The sequence below is a fragment of the Protopterus annectens genome, chromosome 4.part1, assembly GCF_019279795.1.
Source record: "Protopterus annectens isolate FY-2018-M chromosome 4.part1, PAN1.0, whole genome shotgun sequence".
NCBI classification, from domain to species: Eukaryota; Metazoa; Chordata; order Ceratodontiformes; family Protopteridae; genus Protopterus; species Protopterus annectens.
In genome coordinates, this window is record NC_056734.1 from 82512886 (window position 1) to 82536706 (window position 23821).

The window sequence follows — 23821 nt, forward strand, 5'->3', positions numbered from 1 at the left end:
CACAAATGAGTACTGTTGGGCATGTTTCAGGCCACATGTTCTGAGGTGTGGCACAATTATGCAAACTATGTCATTCAGGTTTTGTATTTTGTTGTCTGTCTATTTCAGCTTTGGAGGTCTCTTGCTTGGCCAGATACTTAGAAGCCTCTGTGAATGTGTGTGATTTCTGGTGGTATGTGTGGGTGTCCTTACTGTGTTCTGGTAAGGGTATTTGTTGGTTGTGGTGATGAGATGCATGTGTTAACCTACACCTCCTGACTGTCCAGTCCAGTCATGGCTGTAGTCTGGACTGCCTTTCAGCTTACCCCTGTAGCTGCATCCCAGACAATGTGTGGGGTGTGGTGTCAGGTGGGTTTGGTAGTGTACATGGCATTGAGATTACATTCCCCCAGGATGGCCACATACACAAAGCTGACATTAGTAAACACCAGTGGCTGACTAGTGGAAATGCCTGTATGAGCATTCAGTACTACAAGTACGAAGTACTGTATTTAGTTTACATCTTGCTTATGAAGATGTTTTAGACAGCAATGCTCACAAGTAAATATTTGTGTTATGGACATGACAACACTGGCTATTACAGAAATATAGTAGCTACCTTTAGCAGCAATCCACCTCTGAGGAGCACATCACATCCTGATAGTTGATTACAGATGATGCAAGTGTCAACAGGTCTGTATCCTTTTCTGGGTATATACTCACATATCCACCAGAACCATGAGCTCTGTTTGGCACAGACACCCACTCCCCAAAGAGAGTCAAGTATCAATAGGCTCTGCTGCCACTATCAACATGATCAGGATATAATCAGATAGTGTAAGCCATCACCTGTGAAGCAGCTATTACATATGGGCTGTGGTCTCCTACATCTTACACTCCTACTGCAGATGTTACACTGGAGTTACAGATAATATGCAACCTGTTTCATTACTAGTACTGTGCACAGCCTTATATACAGTATTTGCAAGTGGCTGCTAGGTTGGCAATGAGAGGTTAGGCTACACAAACCTGAAAGTTCAACCAGTGTGTTTCTACTCTCAATATCCACTCTACTTAGGTGTGCACATAGCCATTTGGGCCAGCCCTGTAACAAGGGTCACTACACATTTGCATAATATGTACACATGCACAGCTGTAATTGCTTGCAAACTATACTAGTGAGGTGGCTATTGCATGTCTTATGTGCATGGATAATTACCTAGCTCTTCCAATTTTCTTTGCTATCATGCTGCCAAACTGTCAGATGCATGCAAGTCATATGTATCCTGTTATTGAGTATTGTAATCGCCAATAAACATAACTAATGTTTGCATAACATAACAGAAACGCTATGTAAAATGGAATACAGATCTGCTTAAAATACTGCACATTACACAGTTATGGGCACAATATCCCACAATGCAAATCATATTTGCACAGTAAGCCCACCTTTGACATGTTCATCTCACTAATACACCCATACATATGTCTACTGTTACAATATATCAACATATACTATCCCGTGTTATATCACATACTTGTTGAACCGACCCTGACACTGACAGTGACTGGAAAAAAACTGGTGAATTCCAAGCCCATATATATCATCTCTTGTGGTGTATGAGGAGTTTGCCTTGTGACCTACAGCAGTACACACATAGAATACTACAAGCATTACTACTGCTCAACAATACATCGCTACAAGATAGCTATTTCCACTATATGCATTGATTACACTGCAATTATTACAGAACAGATACTACATACACAGACATACTACATGTTATACATACCTTCTTAGTAATTGGAGGTGTTATTGACTGGTATATTAATTGTTTTCGGTTTGTGTTTCGATCCTCTGTTGAGTATTTTGTACTATTCTGCAGGTAGATACAGATGGTTTGAATGTGTGACAAGGCATCCTTTTATAGTTAGAGATCAGTAACATGTACTATCCTGATCACCAATTGGTGTTCCACAGTAGTTAATTACATGCACATCAGCTATGCAGCTACTCCCTTAGCCAATACCATGGCAACGGTGAAGTATAATTGAGTACTCCACTTGGGCATTGTCCCTTTGCCTTACTTGTGAGGAAGACAGCCTGGAAGTGTTGTTTGAAATCTATTGCAACAGCTGTATGGAGACAAACAGAAATATATTGTGTGTAATGCCTAGAAGATTTGATGTACATGTGAGTACTGCTGTTATATTTCTGAACATTGCTACTTGTGCAGGGTTTGTCTGTACCTCATACTTCTGCATATGTTTCAGTCTGGCCAGGATGTTTGACCAGCTCATGGCTGTATGGCTATGCATATAATGTTAGGGGGTATACAGTGTGCTCACCAGACATCTTTAGTTTGTTGTAAATGTGTATCATACTGTGCTGATAATCAGTAATTGGTAACACTTCCTGGTGTAATTACTTTTCAACCCCCTGAAACAGGATTAGTTCAAACAAACCCTGTAACATCAGCAGCTGTTCCATTGTATAACAGCAACTATTTCACATAGGGCCATGTTAGTGTGTCTCTGTCCAGGTATGTTAAGGTTTCAGCAGATGTCGTACAGTGGGAGAATAATTGGTTATGGTATGACAGTATGTATTGTAATTAGTTTGGGTGTGGGGGAGATGTTGGTGGGTGCACATAGCAGATGCAGGTGTGTAGGAACTGCTTTTATACATATTCCATATGTGTTTGGGGGTTCTTTCCCTATGTGAACACCTATCCTTTAGTTGACTAATACTATGGTAATTGCAGGCTGATTCATTAAGGCAGTTAAATGCTTCCTGTATAGCATGCAGGTATTGTTAGTCCTTGAATCCTTTTGGCAATAAATCGGAATATAATAAAGTTTTGCTACATGAAAGATGTGCATTTCTGTCATGGATATTTGCAGTCATTGTAGTTGTGTTGGTGACTAACCCTATTTGGTTCATGTCCATAGAACAATTTTGTAGTAGTGTACTGCCATATACTCTTCATATGTTATGGTCATATTGTTTGGGGGGTTGCAGAATGTGTGATTGCTATGGTCCATGTTATACTCAGATTTGAACACTTCATATGCTGTATACACGCATGTATGTATGTATATATATATATATATATATATATATATATATATATATATATACACATATATATAAATATATATATATATGTATAGAGATATAGATATATAATATATGTTATTGCATACGTTTATATGTACCTCCATAGATGTGTACATGTTTTTAACCTATCTATATATCTACATATACATGTATATCTCTATATATCGACATGTATCTATGTATCTCTCTCTCTCTCTCTCTATATATATATATCTATCTATCTATATATATATATATATATATATATATATATATATATATATATATATATATAGCATACACCTTTCATTGGGTACATGGTGGTTTGTCCTAGTTCCACACAATCCTCTTTTTTGTGTTTTAACCTGTCTGAATACACAACTGGCATAGATACATCTCAGGTAGCTTAGTGGTAGGTTACTCTGAGGATGGTGTACATGGTTGCAGGTTCTAATCCTAGAAGTGGTTATTATTTTACCTCTCAGACCAGGCACGGGTAGGGAAAGTGTGATTAATGCACATTTAAGTGGTTGTAAGCGGGTTTGCCCGTGGTCTGCGTGACGTTAAGCAGAGGTTAAACCTGTGAAGCGCTTATCTTTTTAACCATGTTTAAGCACCACTTTTCCTTTACATAGACCCATGCAAAACTGCTTACAACTGCTTAAAAGTGCTTTAATCAAACTGCATCCGACAGCCCTTATTTTGGCCCTCAAAATTAATTAACAGCCCTTGCAGGTCATAAACCCGGGACCAGGAACACCACAGTCACTGACTTTACCACTAAGGCATCTGAGATATGTACAAATGTTATGGTGTTTCGAATATACATTTTACTACGGGCATTCCTCATTACTGAAAACAAATGTTACAGTCAGTTAGTGTACATATGTATGATACATGTTAATGTTCATATGTTTGTGGAATTAAGTGTTGCAATGTGACCTGACAAGCTGTATTATGGATGAGAATGGTTCTTGTTTTGTTTCTTTTTTATATTGACCCATACTCCATGTATACCCCTCCAGTTCACCTACTTGAACATCCAACCCAGGCTCTCCTTGATGCATAGTTTCATTGCCTATCATTTCTCCCCCACCCCAATATCCACATACACAACAGCCATCCCTTTTATGATGAAATAAGTTAATATCAATAGTTATAATAGCAGAGCTGCATGTGTTTTGTGTACACTTCAATTCCTTTGGATTGATTCTGTGTCACAAAGTGTGTTCATAGATGTTTATATATATATGTGTATATATATATATATATATATATATATATATATATATATATATATATATATATATATATATATTTAGTATTAATTTGTAACAGTTATACATATGTAGACTTGTATATGTTGATTCACAAACTACAGTACATTACAATGTACTGTACAAATATACACAAAGTGACTGTCCCATTTGTGGTCAGTACTGTGGAATGCCTATAGTATAAGGTGTAGTCTAAAAACCATGAAACATGTATACAGCTCAGATGGCTTAGTGGTAAGTCCCATCACTATTGTGTGTGTGGTCCAGGGTTCAACACCTGTGATACTTTAAAAATGTGTTTTACTCCAGAATAAGGTACATTTAAGTGGTTATAAGCATGTTTAAAAGTGTTTGTGTGACATTAAAGCAGCAGTTAAACAAACTTTAAAACTTATAACCCATGTGTGCATACACAGCCACATCTGCTAACTACTCAGGATATATACATTTCAGTGAAGTAACATCTCACTATGTGCTTACATAACATTATATTCTCTGTTGACTTTACCCTCCAGCACACATGGGTATATATGGTTGTTTCAAATGTTTATTACACTGAAGAAAACTGCCTAGATATGCAAGCTGTGGTTAAGGTATACTTTGTAACATGAAAAACATCTCTGACTTTATTGGGATTTGAACCAGGAGTGCACAGATACTATGCAAATGATGCAACTATTACACTATTGACATTAACGTTGCTTCTGCCTTTTTTTTATTTAGATGATTTCTATGTGTAAGCTAGGCTAAGTAAAGGACGGAGGTGCCCAAACCCACTGAGCTTCACTTACTCGTGAACTAAAAACATAAATGAAATGAGAGACTATAAATTAAATTCCTAACTACATTAGGCATAACCCCTCACTGACACACTTCATGAGAAACCTTGATGTACATGGTGGTTTGTCCTAGTTCTACTACTAGGAGTAATTATAGACAACAATCTCAATTTTGATTCTCATATAAACAACACAATAAAAACAATAAACAAAAAGAATGGTTCCCTCTATAGAATCAAATCATTCCTTACACCTGAAGCTCGGACCACCTTAGCCAGTTCTCACCTTATCTCTACCCTTCTATATGCTTCCACTATTTATACCAATCTCTCGAAATATAACCTCAAGAAACTTAGCACATCCTACCATAATATTGCCCGATTTGCCACAGGATCTCTCTTCAGAACCCATCACTGTCATAACCTAAAACAACTAGGCTGGCTGGAACTTCCTAACAGGCTGACTTATCAACAGCTCTTAACTGCTCACAAAATTCTTTATCAGCCTGCTAAAACACCTGTTCTCTCCAACCTCATTACACCATATAATAACTTGAAACAGCTACGCTCTGCAAACAAACTACTGGTTAATACTACCATATCCAATAACTCTGCTGGCAATAGCCTTTTTTCTAACTCTGTTGGACATATATGGAACAAACTACCATCTGATATCTCATCTTTGTCTAGTCCTCCACTCTTTAAAAAACAACTAAAGACACATCTTAACAAGCACTGGCTTTGCTCCTGTAACAACCCAGACTAACCTGTCTTGTATCCTTCCCTCCTAAACTCCTCCTTACATAACACACTAGAGAGATAAAAAAAAAAAAAAAAAAAAAAAAAAATACTTTTACTACTTTTTTCTAATTTTTCCATATTAGAAACTTATATCTTAGAATCTGTATAGCAAATATATGTTACAACTTTGTTTTAACTTGCCTCTCTCCAAAGATTTTATGTCCTGTCTTAATGTTTTAAGAATTTTAAACTTGTTTAGACCATTACTGTATATTATTTGTAAATTTCGTTGGAGCTTTTCTCCCCAGGCCTCCACTGAAAATGGACATATATCCAGCTGGACTAGCCCGGTCAACAAATGTAAAATAAAAATAAATAAATAAAATAAATAAAATAAAATAAATTGATGTGTGAATGGGTAACAGAATATACACCCCTGGGATCATGTGTCCCAGAACCATACAGCCAGGGGGTGGGGGAGCCCCTCCAGTTTTATAGTTGCAAGACCTGTTGGGGAAATTGAATGGTGTTGATGTTTCATGTTAACATGCTCTCTTTAGATCACTAAGTGCCCCATTACCCTCCGGCACCCCAGTCCTCCACAGCTTCCGGCAACTCTGCCTGGAATCACTTCATTGGCTATGCTTGACAGAGGCTCAGTTACTTCATCAGTGGTGCAGAGAAAGCCAACACACTGTAGCTATGCTTCTAAATGCCCTTGGGCAGATAGCCTGCTACCTATCTGTGAATCTCTAAAGTGCAGGCCATCACAGGCATAATATGTGAATAAACAGAGCTTGCTGATCACAATATACAGTGAAAAATCACCATGCAGTCAGAAAACAGTTAAGTTCAGCAATAACATACACAACACTGATACTTAATCACTCCAAAAGCCTATCTTGGAAGCTAGAAGACTTGTATAAGTTTAAGGCTTTCTATTGCTTACCAGTAGGTTACCTACAGGAAAGATGAGAAACAAGCACAGATGGGTATCATGCATGCAACAATACCATACTGGCTTGCATGTGTCAGCCTTAGGCTTTGGAATACTGGCCAAGGCTATTGGCTCCCCCATGGTGCCTTTTTTAGGCAAGTCTCAAAGGTGATTCCCACCTCTGTAAACAGCACAATAGTGGAATCATTGAGGGTTACACTACTCAATGCCAGGGGTTGTAATCACAACATGCACGCACTCACAGCACTCCTCCGTATGGACAACGTCAACATCTGTGCAGTAACTGAGACATGTTTTAAGGCTCCTGAGAGCACACCAGCACTACCGGACTACAACTCATACCACACATTTTGGCCACAGAAAATGGACTGCCACAGACATGGGGGATGTATACATATTCATCAGGGATACCTACACTTCCAGGTTAATGGGGCAGCATGATACCTCTGAGATCATCCATGTGAGGCTAACATCAGCCACAACTGCAATGCAAACTGTGGCCTGCTACAAATCACCCTCCATGACCCAGGACCACCACTCCTCCTACCTGGAGACAGTAGAAAACATGACTGTCCTACCGAACATCCTGGTATTGGTCGATGTCAACTACCCTAGCATTAACTGCGAAACATACTCGAGTACTCACTTCCAGGCCCAGTATATCCTGGAATTTATCAGCTCATATGCCCTGTGTCAGATGATAAACTCCATAATGAGAGGTGGAAACATACTAGAAGTGGTAATCACCAACATGAGTGACAGGTCCACCACAGCAGAGGTAAAACGGTCACTGGTTAGATCTGACCATGGACTTTTCACTGATGATTTCCACACCCAACCATCTCCCCCACCCAAGGAAACCACAGTTAATACCTTTCCTACAGCTAAAGTCACACTACTAAAGACAGAGGTGGGAAGTTTCACAGCCCCCATGCTAAGGGAAAACACTGCTCAAGATACAGAAAGATTTACAAATGCACTCTATAAGCACCTACAAGGATGTATGGATCATGCCATCATTGGTAAACCAAGACTCGCTCCTCCTAGACAAGGACACCAGTCTGGTGGACCCCTGCAATAAACAGGCTATACAACAGAAGTAGGACAGTAGTCCAGAAAAACAGCAACACCCAAGAAGGGCAGACATCCGTGACCAGTATTAGTAAGAAACAGAGGTCCCTCATGAAATCATCCAAGGCTAACATCAACAGGAAAATAGGCAGGGATTTGAAAGATAACCACAAAGCCTTGTTTTGCTATGTCAAGGATCTAAGTGGTAATACACAGATTTGCACTGTGCTGGTGCAATATAGCACAAAATATACTGACCCTACTGATATCGCCAACATCCTTGCAGATACATTCAGTGCAAACTTCACCACCTAAAGAGCCCACAACAATACCCGGAAAGTACAGTATCCCAGACATCAGAGAGACACAAGTGGAAATGGCCTTCTCAGATGGTAAAACACAGCATCAGTGGAGGCAGATGGTGTCCCAGACTGCATCTTGCAAACACTACAAGACAAACTAACCCCCCCACCTAATTAAGCTTTTCAACCTCAGCCTCTACACAGGCTGCATGCCCATACAATGGTGCACAGCAACGGCTATTCCACTCCACCAAGATGGAAACAGAACTTACCATGGTAACTACCACCCCATAAGTCTGACTAGCCTGGTCTGCAAAGCTATGGAGCGCATACTCATGGCACTCATTGACAAAGATATTGGTAACCTCCAAACACTTGACCCAACCTAGGTCAGCTTGGTTGAGTGCAGATCATGCCTACTGAACCTGTTTGACATCTTACAGACAGTCACCAAGACGTTAGATAAGGGGAAGAGGTGGTTCACACATACTACCTGGACCTCACCAAGGCTTTTGACACCATTCCTTACTCAGGTATTATTGATAACCTCACCGCCTGTACATAAACCCATACATCACAGGATGGGTTGCCAACAGGCTTACACACAGAACCTACATGGTAAGACTAATAACCTCCAGGTCCATCTCTTAAACAGTCACAACTGGTGTCCCACAGGACACAGTCCTGGGACCCCTGCTGTTGGGCATATACTTCTCAGAGGTACAGGCAAACACAGGTGGACTATGCAGACCATGTTTGGCAATGACTGCAAACTGGGAGCCATAATTGACAGTCCAGCTGACACAGACATCCTTCAAGCGGCCTCACAGAGACCGACACACGGTGTCAATGTCATGGACTACAGCTAAGTGCCACAAACTGCATGGTCATTCCATTTTGGAAAAACTAAACACCCACGTATTAACACATAAGTGGCAGCCACTTTAATAAAGATGAGGTAATAGGGTATCTGGGGACTAAGGTAGATAGTGATCTCTCCTTTGACAATCATATTTCCAAAGTAGTTAGGACATCCTTCTATGTAGGCCATCCGATTACTAAAGGGTTTGCATATAGACATACTGAGGTTATAGTGCCCCTTTACTCATCACTCATCAGTCCCATCATAGAGTATAATACACCATTTGGGATGTACCTCAGAAGACACTTCTGACAGCTGGAAGGTCCACAAACATACCTCGCCAAGAGGATTACTGGCCTCAAATATATGTCCTATGCAGCCAGACTGAATAAACTCCTGCTTTACTTAGTGGCTTCTCATTTCCTCAGAGATGATCTCTGCTGGCCAACAAAGCCATGTCCAGCTCAGGCTTAATGGATATGCTCCACCTATGGGAGTCCATGTCACAGTGAGCCGCATGCTGTAGTGAGCTAAACCTTGCCACAACAATAACTAGAAGATGCTGGAGGGACAGATTCCTGTAACAGAAACTTCCCATGCTTTGAAACTACATCCCTAATTACATTATACAGAGCCCATCACTAACACTCCTCATGAGAAACCTTGAAGAATGGATGGGGAACAGTAGATACACCCCCTCTGCTCCACTGAGGGGCAGTTAATTAATCAATGGGGTGGCAAAAGCTGACACATTTTGGCTAGGCTTATGAATGCCCTCAGGCAGTTAGCCAAGTACCTACCCATGAACCTATGAATCTATACATACAGTATCAGCACATGCTGATAGCTTAATTTACTGTTCAGGTGCTGACTTACCTTGTGCTAATAGCAGTTGTGTGTGTAATAGTTGAGGGCTGCCTATGTTGGATGTACACAGTAGACTGCCTATACATGACAATTTACAGGTAGTCTTGTGTGTGTGCCATCCATTTTACTGTGTTTACAGGTGGTGAAAGGTGTCAGTCCCTAGGTGCCTACACTGCCAGTGCGTGTGCTATACGTTCCCTCCTTGCCAAGGCATGGGCATACTGGGCATGCCTCCGTCTGCCTACTGGGGCTGGCTCAGGGTGTTCATGGGCTGACTACCTCTGTGCCTGTGGGGCCCATGGCAATGGTGGTGAGCTGTGAGGGCCTTCAACATTCTGGCCCTGCTGCAACTGTTTCCGCAGGATCATATTGTGTAGCATGGCACATAATTTGAAGATGTGGTCACAGGTGCCTGGAGAGTACTGCAAGGCTCCACCAGATATGTCCAAGCAATGGAACCATGGTTTAAGCATCCCAAACACATGCTCTGTGATGATTCTGGTTTGTGCATGTGCCTCATTATGGTGTTCTTGCATGGGTGTGTGTGCATTTCTGATGGGAGTCATCATCCACGGTTCCAGTGCATAGCCGGCATCCCCCACCAAGTGGCCAAATGGGATGTCTCCCCTGGTAAATACCTGATACAGCTGTGAGGTATGCCAGATGTGGGAGTTGTGATAGCTTCCAGATCTGCCAGCACACACATCCATGATAATGCCCTGGGCATTGCACATGACCTGGCAGTTGATGGAGGGGTATCCCTTGCAGTTTATGCAACACCTACCCTGCTCACTGGGTGGTGACTTGATTTGTATGTGTGTGCAGTCTATTGCACCCAGTACCTTCGGGTATTCTGCCACACGGTGGAAGAGACGGATATTGCTGCCCAACTCCTCCTGCATTCGGGGGAAGTATATGTGCTCATTGGCATGTGGTAACATGGCATCTAGGAACTGGTGAAGTACCCTGGATGCTGATGCCTGTGAGATCCCCATGATATCCTCAGTTGGCCTTTGAAAGGTACCTGTAGCTAGTATTCGTAGGCTTACACATACCTTCATATCCACTGGTATTTTGGCTCTGAGGCGTGGCCGGCACAGCTCCACAAGTTGCTGTATGATGTCCCTGTCCACCCTGTAATGCTCTACTATCTCCAGATCATGTAGCCCCTGGTAGGTTACCCTGGGTCTGAACACTCTTCTCCTCCTCTGGTGCCTGGGGTGGTTGTGAGCATCATCCTCCAGACCACCTTCAGTCTCCAACACATGCTGGTGGATCAAAGCTATGGCAGCCCCTAACATGTACATATTAAAAGTTCCCCATCTGTATACACCAATGGTGCATTGTGTATGGGAATACACAAGTTTGTGTGAGGTGCTTTCACACTTTATACTATTGTGGTATGTATGCTGCTGATGTCATTGGGTGTGTATGAGCAATTCCAGCTGCAGGGAATCTTAATTATGGATTTTACAGTGAGGACTGCAAGTGTAGGGCCTTTAGTGTGGAGTTATGCTTGCCTACCTTGATTAATGTGTTGCCCTTTAATTCACTTTTATACCAGGATCCCCTCCCATTATTGGCATGCCTCCACCTGCCATCTTTCTTGTTTTGTACTTTCCCTACCCAGTCATGTGTTGCAAAATGTGTCTTGTAGCTGATATTATGCAAATCTGCTTTGTTCTGCTGTGACACTTTACTGTTTTCTTTGCAGTACAGCCCCTCCCCTTTCCTGTTCTGCAGGTAGCTGCTTGCAGCCTTGTTAGCTGTTGTCAATGGTTCACTGTAGGTTCCTAGGTGTTAATTAGTCATTTGTACTCCAATTTTCCTGCTGCAGCATTTCCTTATTCTTTTCCTATATCCTTCCTGTTTCAGCTCTGGTGCGTGCCACACAAACCCGTTTACCGAGTTTAAGTGCATTTTAATCTCAATTCACATGCATACGCAGTTACCTTGTGTGCTCTCAGCTAAGCAAAGCTATAGCCAGTTTAACATACCCCTTTCCTGCAGCTTTGCTTTGCTATGGGACACCGGATTAGCAATGCTCCATTCTGCTTACAGCAAAGGTGACATAGCCCTCTCTTTATGTCATTTCTATCTCAAGGGCACACCTTGGTGTTATAACGCTACACTGTGAGGTGCATCCTTACACCAGCGGGGAATCTGTGATTCACTATTACTCCTCTCATTTGCATGGCATTGCCTACTAGCTCTTGGCTACAGTGCAAAAGACTGTCACAGCCCCTTAGCAACCCTTGCACCATGGTATGGTGTAACATGCCTGCCATTGACTATTATGGGAAAATCATGATATGTGTTACACTGCAGTTTTATTCTATATTTTTCTATTTTTCTTCCGATCCGGTTTGAGCGCCGCTGTCCTACGTTTATACTTTGCGATAGTGCAAAAAATGAAATTAAATGTTCTTTTTATATTTTGTGCATTTTTTTATTCCAATGGCTATATATTTAGCCATTGGCATATATTAACAATATAATACATGTGTCTGGCCAGCTGTCATGGCTCTGATTTTATGTTTGCAAAAATGTAAACCGTTTTTTATGGTTTACATTTCTGCATGCTTACACTATGCCTGCACCACTTCCTGCATCGCTAAATACCTTAATTTGCATGCTACACTGCTGCAACTGGGGTAATTAGCATACAGGAGCCGGGAGCTGTGCGGGCATAGTGTACGCAGGTAGTGCACATGGAAACAGCTCATACCTGGATTGCTCGCCAGCCATATTTGGTGTTGGAACGCCAATGCTACGCCTGCACCTGGCACAAGCTTCATTAATCCCGGGGACTGACTAAAACATTTCTGAAACCTCAAGTTTATTCTCAAACGTTATGTAGTTTTGGTCCCAAATGATCCAGAACTTCTTCAGAACTACCATAAAAACCAAAATCACTTCATTATATAAAAAGTCCAAATAGGTCTCATGCTGTAATTTGTAAACAATAAAACTTTGTTGAATTAAAAAACAAGACAATACATATGTTATAAATTGGCTAAATGCCTTATAAAATATATAATATATAAACATTTATAATAAATAAAACATTCACAGCTTAGCTGCTATATGTTTCAAAACACTAGCAGTACATATATAATCATTTAACCTAGGGGGTAGTGTTGCATTAAGTGGCATCTTCCTGTACTCTAAGGTTTCCTCCCACTTCCCCTCTCTTTGGTGAATGGGTACTTTCACCAATATTTAACACATATTTTTTATCCCTGTATAACACACCCTTGTATCATTGCTTTTTAATGCATAAACATGTTCATAAATGCCAGATATCAAAACGCATTCCATTTTCCCAGCATGGAATTCTGTGTACAAAAAACAGCAATGTGCTGCACAAAAGGCAAGCAGCACATCCTACTCCCCTACAAGCCATTGTATGAAATGTATTCATTGTATGAGCTTACTGTGAAATATTTAAGAGTCATATATAAGTCTACACTGTGAACATTTTCACATGCCTTTATATTTATTTGCACTAGTTCCTGCACACGTTTAACTGTAGCCTTTTCAGACTGTTTTCTGCTCCCACCACATTGAGAAAGAAGATCATTTGAACCAAACACAGCCTTGTAGTTTTTACACTTAGCCTTCTTAATCTCTCCAGACATTTATCATTGGTCTGCCATGCTTAAAATTTCTTTCTGTATTACAATTGACTGCAGCCACTGCTGAACAACAGAATTGGTTGAAACCTAAAAGATCTATTGGTAATGACTTCAGAAGCAATAAAATCAAATTGGGCCTTTCCTCACATTGATATCAAAGGTTCCATCTCTATAAAAAATGAGCTATTATAAGAAACTAATCTGGATAACCATAACATCTGTCTCTATCAGGTTTCTTTTATATCTAATGGTGTGATGACTATAAAAATGTAAGTAAACATTAGACAAGATAGATTACAATAGATGTTAGACTGCTAACAATTGCAGGAATAATCCTTATAGATCATAACTTCTAAGTATCAGATAGAATACCTGTTATAAGAACACATAAATAAAAAAAGTCTCATTCATCAAAAGAAATAATTGATTTCATTCAATGTTTGTTGGCTACCTTCTCTAAACAATGTCATGTAGATACTTCACAAATAGTTTAATGATGGGCAAAAGAAAATGGTAAAATATTTCTAGTCTTCCAATACCAAATGACAATGCTGGCAAAAACTGTGTCAGAGGCAGCCCCCATAGGAACTCCGCTAACCCCCTTAAAGAACTCACCTACAAAGCAAAAAAAATAACTCTTCAAAACCAAGGTCAGTAAGCAGCCATTTACAGAGCCACTCTAACCCAATAGTATGCAGAATGACAACAAATTAATTTTATACATCAGTTGTATGATTTGCAAATAAAAACACAAATTGCTACACAGTGTAAATACCAAGAGTATTTCACAACATGTTTTTGTTATTAAGAAAATTAATTTACTTTCTGTCCACAAAAACAGCAAAGGGTTCAGTCTGAAACCTGCTTATATCACGATGAGTCTTAGAGGTGGGTTGAATATGGGGGAAATTTAATAAAGCCTACACAGTCTTTTTTACTGTGCAAGCATCATGCCATGAGCATGCAAGGTTTTAGATTCAGTAAACACTGCTGGGCGGTGCACATGTACGCACCAACATGGGAAGTTCCGTGGCATGCTAATCACCTCATAAGCAAGTGAATCTCATGAAAATGAGGCAGGTAGAGTGATCCAGCAAGCAGATAGGCAGCTCTGCAGACCCTCTGTCAGTGTCAGTAGTGTACATGGAAACAATTCTATGTACAAGAATGTATTCAGACAAAAGGGGCTGTAAAAATGTAGCTAGATGGACAGAAATGGCATACCACATAAATATATGAGTGAAACTATCCACCGTGTGTCTGAAAAATTAAAGGAAATAAGTTACATTACATTTTTTTTTTTAATAATCTGGGCATGTTTGCATGGTGTGCTGCAGTGTGTAAACATGCTTTATAAAAAATTAAAAAAAAAAAATTGAAAAAACAAAATTAATATTATGTTACAAAAATGTATTACATAACCCTGCATGGAGTATCTGCAATGGTGCATTGGTACTGTTGCTAATGTGGTAGGGCTTTAAAGCATGTAGTTTCCAGGCTGTGAGCATTGATCGCTGTTCAAATGAGGTAGTTACTGAATAGCATAAAGGGGTAATTATGTTCACATATCCCCTGCATGTAAGCAGAGAACTATGTTGGTGTTTATAGAGAAGGTAGCTGACATCAAGGGAGGGTATGTCCAATAACTTCTAAGCTTGTGCCAGCTTAGCTGTGCCTCTTTTCATGGCATGCCGCTGTGCTGAGCTTGCCCTTTCAGGAGGGTGTGTGCACTAACTTCTAAGCTTTGTTTATTGAAGGGGAACATGTTTCTGTGTGGTTGTGTGGAGCACCATTATGCTGATCATGGAAAACTGGGGGTGTGTGAGTACTAAGCCCAAAGCTTTGTTTAACTAAGGGACGAGCGTTTACATGGCAGGCTGCAGTGCTGAGTGTATCTAAAAGCCAATGACATATTAATTAGTTTGGCCCCTGTTTAACTTAAACTAGGGCCATTAAAAGATGTTAATGATATACTAGATAGGTGGAATGCATCATAGGTAGCCAGTCACAGAGTCAGCACCTACAGAAAAGCACTATAAAGTATGCATACACCCTACAATCTGATTCTTCCCCCATACTTTGCAGCATTGGAGTATAGACTTGGGAATTTTAAATGAAAGAATGCTAAGGGCTGCTACAGGTCTGCTACATCTGTATGTGCTTGATGCTTAAGTCAATGCTGCTGCTGACAATAGGCCTAGACAGAGAAGGAGAAGAGTGTTCAGGCCCAGGGTAACCTTCCAGGTGCTACATGAGTTGGAGATTGTTGAGCGCTACAGGGTGGACAGGAACATACTACACAAAGTCACTGAGCTTTGCTGTCCTCAAGGCAGACCCAGAGCCAACAGGGGGGAACTCATGCCAGTAGAAACAAAGGTATGTGTAGCCCTTAGGCTACTAACTACAGGTACCTTCCAAAGACCAACTAGGGACATGATTAGGGTCTCACAGGCATCAGCATCCAAGGTGCTTCACCAGTTCCTGGATGCAATGCTAGCAAATGCCAGTGAGCACATTTCTTTTCCCCTCACCCTTGAGGTGAGGGCCAGTAATATGCAACACTTCTACCATGTAGCACATTACCCCAAGGTACTGTGTGCCATAGATTACACTCATGTACACATCAGGTCACCACCCAGTAAGGAGGGTAGAATCTATGTCAACCACAAGGGGTACCACTTCATCAACTGCCAGGTCATGTGCAATGCCCAGGGGAATATCATGAATGTGTGGGCTTGCAGCCCTGGCAGATAATCACAACTCTCATATCTGGCATGTATCACAGCAGTACTAGATGTTTGCTGGGGGGCATCCCACATGGCTATTTACTGGGGGATGCTGGCTATGCACTGGAACTGTGGATGATGACACCCATCAGAAATACACACACACACACACACACACACACACACACACACACACACACACACACACACACACACACAGAAGTATGCCATAATGAGGCACACGCACAAACTAGGAACATCATAAAGCATGTGTTAGGGCTTTTGAAATCAAATATCTGGTGCCTTGATATATCTGATGGAGCCCTGCAGCACACTGCAGCTACATGTGCACAGATATTCACAACATGTACCATGCTACGCAATATGATCCTGTAGAAACAGCTGCAGCAGAATCAGCAAAGGTAAGCCCCCAAACAGTGTATAGGTCACCACAGTCACACTCACAGAAGGACTTGGAAGAGGAACCCCCTGATGATGTCCTTGTAGGCAGACATAGGCATGCCCAGTATGCCCTGGCTTTGGCTAAGAGACAACACATAGCACATTCACTGACAACCTAAGGTCCTAGGGACTGCCGCCTTACTCCTACTCACATACATATAGTAAAATTGTTGATGCCAGGCAACCAACACAATCTGTACCTATCCATGTATTGGCTGTGTACTGCTTGCATCACACAGAGTCAGTCTTGAGCTATAGTTCTGTAAACTGCTGCATTCGCAAGGTAAGTCTCTAGCCTACACAGTACTTGCCGAGATTAATATAATATGGTATCATATGTATGGATCTGCTGCATTTATGGAAGGAAATATAGTGGGTTACTTGGACAGCTGTAACATCCACATGGGACTAAAGATACCAGGTCCAATAGCATGTGTACCCTAATAATCAGTAGGCCTCATGGTTGGAATATTCATTACATTAGTCAAGGGTGATGTTAAACAGTGGGGTCACATGATATTTGGACAACTGTCTATCTCAGCAGATCATGTACTGTTGCCCCCCCACATGCCCAACACAACAGTGTTCTCATATAACTGCTTTAACAGTAAGTCAGCAATGGTATATCAGCAGACCAGGCAATCTCAAGGCTGTAACATACTACTCTAACACACATTGTATGTCCCACATAAAGCAAAAATAACAACATACATATTTATGTTGTTGAATGTGAGACAAATTACTCTTCTCTGTCTGGCATCCTGTGTGGCTCACTGGAATAGGGAAGTTATCATGGGTGATGGTGTTGATGGTTCTATCTGGAAGTATTCACATCTTTTGCATGTGAGGTATTATTACATCAGTGTTTTTACATACTGTCATTATGTTTGTGGTGTAACATTATGAACCTCAGTCACATATTAAGTACAGTAGACAGCTGGGGAATGCTGTGGACATTTTGAGTGAAGTGCAGCACCGCAGAAACAGGGACAGATGTCAGTGTCTGTAACATACCTCTCAACCTCTTAGTGCAAGAAATCTGGAAAAAACCCAACAAAATGGGGAGACAAGGGCCCACAAATAGGGGCATATTTTAAATACTGCTCTTATAAACTTAAAAAGTTGCTAGAATACCAGGGTTTGTTTCAACAGATATTTTTCTGAAGGATTTGAAGTCAGAAACTCAAATGTATCTCATTATTAAGTGACTTCAATCTTCAGTTCATCCAAGTGATTTGCCAGAAAACCACACATTTTATAAGAAACAGACCAAAATTATGAGCAAAAACTCTGGACATTTTGCGAAACTCTGTACATTTGAAATGTATGGTATGTAACACACAAAATCCTGGATTGGAGTACAGGTAGGTGTGCCCTGGAGTCACTTTATAAGTGCTGACAGTCACACTGGGCATGCCTAAACACTTAGTTAAAATGAGTGCAATTCTGTTGCCCCATCACCAGAATGACCTCTTATGTATAGATATGTCTATACATACAGACATATATGTATACATATCCGTCTGTCACTATCTCTCACATATACAGTATATCTATCACTATGTAGTGTAAACTAGATATATACCAATATATATATAGCTATATATATATCACAATGATACATAGATTCTTCCCATATAGCTACATGACACATATACTTATCATACTCACTCACAGCTACATTTATATATACATCTCTGTTAATTACATAAATATGCGTGTGGATGTCTGTATTGTCCTATATACCCTAATAATGGTGAGTAAATATGCACTATCACACATCCATATTGTTGCTCAAAGAATCCACACTAAGGGCACAACAGTACATACTCCTCTTACCTACAGACCATTGTGCCTGCTGGATGTCACCACGTAGAGGGACACAGGTGAGTAGGTGGTGTAATGTATAATGTTGTCAACACATGCATGGACAGGGCACATTGTTCCAGCCCACGGGTTTGCCTGTCTAACTGCAATTAACCACATATGACCATACTGGTAAATGTACACATATAGCTAGGATAATAACAGATATCCCAGTGCTAGGATACTAGATGCAGATAACAGCAATATCACTCTGCAGGCCACAAATGCTGTTCAACACAAGCCTGGTTTGTGTAATGCACAAGTACTGTGCCTGCAATCACATATACAACAGACTCAACCTGTGGCGCATATGATAAGTACTGTGATCTGTAGTGAATAAGGCTAGATAGACAGGGGTTCTAATCTCACTGCAAGCTGTGTGTGTGTGTGTGTGTGTGTGTGTGTGTGTGTGTGTGTGTGTGTGTGTGTGTGTGTGTGTGTGTGTGTGTTTCCCCCTGAAGAACAACTAACATGCCCTCGTGGGCTAGCCACCTGAAATGGTTATGAACTTTTTGGACATGTAACTTGCTGCTGGCCTCCAAACCACCCTCTTTTACAAGGCCTGATGATGTCATCCACCTTAAGACTACCAGCTGACAGTACAGTATCAGACTTAAGCTGTGGAGTTTGCGATAGATACTGTGATCTATAGTGTGTAAGAATAGAAATGTAGGGGTTCTAATCTCACTACAGGTTACCTGGTGCATGTGTATGTCTAGATGGTGTAAATGTGATCATCTTTGTAACTTAAAATAGGTAGGGTTTTGCAGTATTTATTTATAGAGTGTGATGTGGCTCCCCAAAAGACTGACCACAAAAGGCCTGCTGATGTCATCAAGCATTACATGTACTAAATTTATAGTAGTAGCAGACATGAGGTGTGTTGCGGGCATCATGTACTGTGATCTCTAGTGTGTACCATTATATTGGTAGGTGTTCTTATCTACATACAGGCAACTTGCACTGTGTGTGTGCCTTCATGTGTCCTGTACACAGTGATTGGAAGTGGTGCTAGTCTCAATGTAGCCATGATTTTGTGTGAGGATGTTAGAGAATTTTACATCATGCTACAGAATGATAGGACATTTGAACTTCACTAGCATAATGGCCATACAGCCTTCATAATCATAGACATATTTTTACTTGTATTTATAGGATCAGCACATATTGCCCCAGTCCATGAGGAACAGAGGCAGAGTCCTGTATTGAGATGATGGTCGTCCCACCAATCATACAGATGGCACGTGGTGAGGTGTTTTGAGGAGCTCTTTGTGCCATTAGGCAGAGTTCTGTGCCAAGGCTGTGTGTAAATCTGCCAGACAAATCTCTCCCACAGGCATGTAGTACTAATGTCATATATGAGGTTAATGTCTTTGCAGTGAGTTCTCCATCTGCTATGCCTCCTACAGACAGACAACATAAGCAATGAAGCAGGGTCACATTGCACCATATGCAAGGCACAGATCACATCTGAGTAGTCTATATGCCACAGGTAACAATGACACTCATTGCAGATGATCCCCATTGAACACATACTATAGACGTGAAGAGTACTTGGAGGTTATGAGTATGTCACCTACAGGTGACTGTGGCCTCAGCTATGCCATATGATTCCTACCATACCACTGTAGAGACATGGTGATCTGAGGCACATTAGGTGTAAACCTGTGTGGGCAGGTCTGTGTGCTTACTTTTCACCCCTGAGTATACACATCACATGTTGCGACTGATGTGCTACTTATCAGGTACATAAGTCTAACTGATGGAAATGATACTATATATATATTTGCATGGAGTTTATGGCCATTGGTGTCTACAGGCATTGGTTTCAGAATAGCCTCCTGCAGGATAGTGACATACCGCAAAGACTCTATGAATGCTCACAATTTGCAGGCATCATCCAACATTGTTAGCCACACTCAGTCAGTAGTCACGTGTATTGTGACTGAATGGATTCCAAGCAGCAGAGGACCCAGGACTGCACCCTGTTCAGCACTGCTGCTTACAGATCAGCTATTGGAGGTGGATGTCTGTATGTTGCATATGTGTGCCAGCAGTGGGCCACTTAGTGACCCCTACAATGACAGTATTGTGGCTGCTTAAGTGGGTGCTTTGTAAATGTTGCCTGAGCAGGGGATATAGTCATATGGCTTGGCTCAGTCTAGGGGGTTGTATGCCCCGATATACCCTCACCTAGGTCCATGGTGACTGCCTCAGAAATGTCCACAACGTGTAACAGTCATGCTCCCCCTGTCACACATCCAAACTGTGTACAGCCAACTGTGTGTATAACACATATATGTGTGCTGATCATCTCCATGATTATCGCCCCTACAGGCATACAGATATGGATACTCAGACAAAGAGGTGTATAGTTATGCTTGTCAGTGGATGCACCACCTCTGTGCAAGGGTATAACAGTTGCTGTTGCCCACTCAGCTGGTGTGCAGCCAGTAGTGTCAGTATGATTGCAAGGGTTTCCCAATGGTGTTAGTCATCTTTGTCAGATCACATGTGGGATGCAGCCTAGAATGTTAGCATGTGCAATAGATGCCATGTATCTTCCAATGAGAGGCCAGTTCTGAACTGCTATGTAAATATGGAAGTTATGGGACAAGTTGTAGGACTGTCATGTGTCACGTGCTGGGGACAAGGGAGTATAGTTGATGCTGACAGTGTGGGTGTACAGCTTAGGCATGAGTACAGACCCATCATATGCGGCACCATGATGTCTGAGGTCACCAACAATCTGGGCCTGTCCTTTGAGGTCGCACATGGAACTACATTGTCATTGTGGTTCTGCTTTGTGTGGGTGGCTACTTTTGTCACTTAATGTATCTACACATCAGCACTACAACACTATGTGCTTCTTTTAGCTGAGGAGGTAGTGTGTCTATGTTAGGGGGGCACCCTCACCCAAACTGTCACACAGCACTGTCCACCTGTTACTGTACAGCCTGCTAATGGAAGTTGTCCACCAGTCAGGTTTGCTGATTCATGATGAGCCTGTGTCCCTCCTGTCACATACAGGTGAGTTCATGCAGTTGTAATGCTGCTGACATAATCCATGGATGTAGAGCTCTACATACTTGCCTGTCCCATCTGAAGGGGGAGGTGCAGTCACGCTATGTCAACCATCCCACAGGAAGTAATAAATGGCTGTCTTGACATATATAGTATGTCTGTATTGTCTGCAATGGGGGGATACGTGCCAGTAGTTCGAAGGAGACTGATCTGTGGCCAGATATCACCAGGGCAGGCTGCCCTGGTCATTCATACTGGTACACATATGATGCACTACATTGGTTCCCCATGTGGGGCTATCATGGCACTGCTGTAGGGCATTGTAGGTAAGGACCTGGACTATCCTTTAGGAAAATGAGCTGCAGAATGACTAAGCAACAGAGTGTGTACATATTACACTTCCCTAATGTGTTTGTCTGTGCTGTATAACTTGCAACATGCTGGAAGTAACTACAATACGTACTTGCATAGAGGACAACTAGCATGTAGTGCTAAGTGGTGTCCCCATATCTTTGAGTTATTTTACCTGAAATGCCATGACAGGAGTTAGCATGGATATGAGCACTGACACTGTCATATATCTACTGACACTGGACCAAACACTGTTACTTTTGCTCAAGGCCAGATCATGCCTATCAACTGTAACCCACGGAGCCCATTGACTGTTACACTTATTTAATGGATGAAGGACATATGTCTCAGTCCACCAACCACAGCCTATCAAGATGTACAACAATATTTGGCTAGCAGGCCATGCTGGAAACTGTGTACATCATGTACAGAGTGTTATGTCAGCTGGTGGATAGGCAAGTGTCTGTGAGTCATACTCTGGGAACATAGCATTGGGAGACCTACATTGCAATGATGCCAGTCACCAGTGGAGTTCATCCTCCATTATTGGCATAACCCATCTACCTATTCCTTCTCCGCAGTCACAGCCACTGTCAGTGACTTCTGACTGAGTACATTATCAGGTTATTGCATATTGGGATCTGTCACAGAATTCCACACAGAACCAACAATTACCCTGGATGGTCTAAGACAAATTCAGTTATACTCTGAGCCACTGACAAAGACTAACTGCCAAAGATTGCACAGTACTATCCTCGGGAAATCATCCATCCCTTCAAAATATTGTAGTGTCTGCATACCGCACACAGTTGAGCCATTACACATGGAGTTATGGACACAGAGAGTAATGTAGCCTTTGACTCTCACAATCAGTAAAACATGGGGATTACTTCACTGTTGTACAACCTATACTGACAGGTTTGGGATTTAAATCCAAGACTGTCACTGCTATGCTGAATGCGGCAGATATCATAGCTATAATTGTGTTCAGTGACACCCTTGTTATGTCACTACCCAGCCATATCATACAACTGTAGCAGCCATGCAGGTTCCATGGTACACCAATACACAGTGTAGGTAACATGTCCTGTGGAGTCCGTGTCATGAACATACATGTGTAGTCTGTCTCCTAAATGCTTTGGAGGGGATATGCATGTCTCCATACAGGGAGGTTTTGGATCCAGCTGTGTACCTTTCGCATATCCATGACAGGCCTAACACATGTCTTACCTGTTCTACATGACTACAACATCACTGTGGTGTACACAGTACATGCTGGAGAGACAGGTATGTAACACAGACAGTATGCCCTACATGAAACAATCCCCCCCATGCATGTGAAGCAAACATCTGCTGTGACACAGCATGTGTAGATTACAAAAATGGTATGCAGAACATGACAGTCATAACTGGTGTGGGGCAAATGCCAGTACTGGACACAGGATATCTGTAGATGGGTCATCTCCATCATGAAAGCTTGTAGATGTAGATTTCCAAAAACCCTGGTGACACTTATCAAGAGTAGCAGACCTGTTTGCAAATTAAGGATGCACGAGTATGCTGAACGCCACCATTGTCCATGTTAGCCTGTTTTACATATATGAACCTATGGAGCCATGCACGTATAGTGCTGTACCTTGCTGAAAACAGATTTCTGCTGTACTGATATGCCATCCTGTGCTGCTTTATTGCCACTGTGTATCCAAAGGTTATCCCAACAGATTCCTGAAGCAGAAACAGGTTTGTGACACACCTGTCACTGTTTAACTATACAACATAAGGTACACTAAAGTCTGTAGTGTACTCATGAAAAAATACC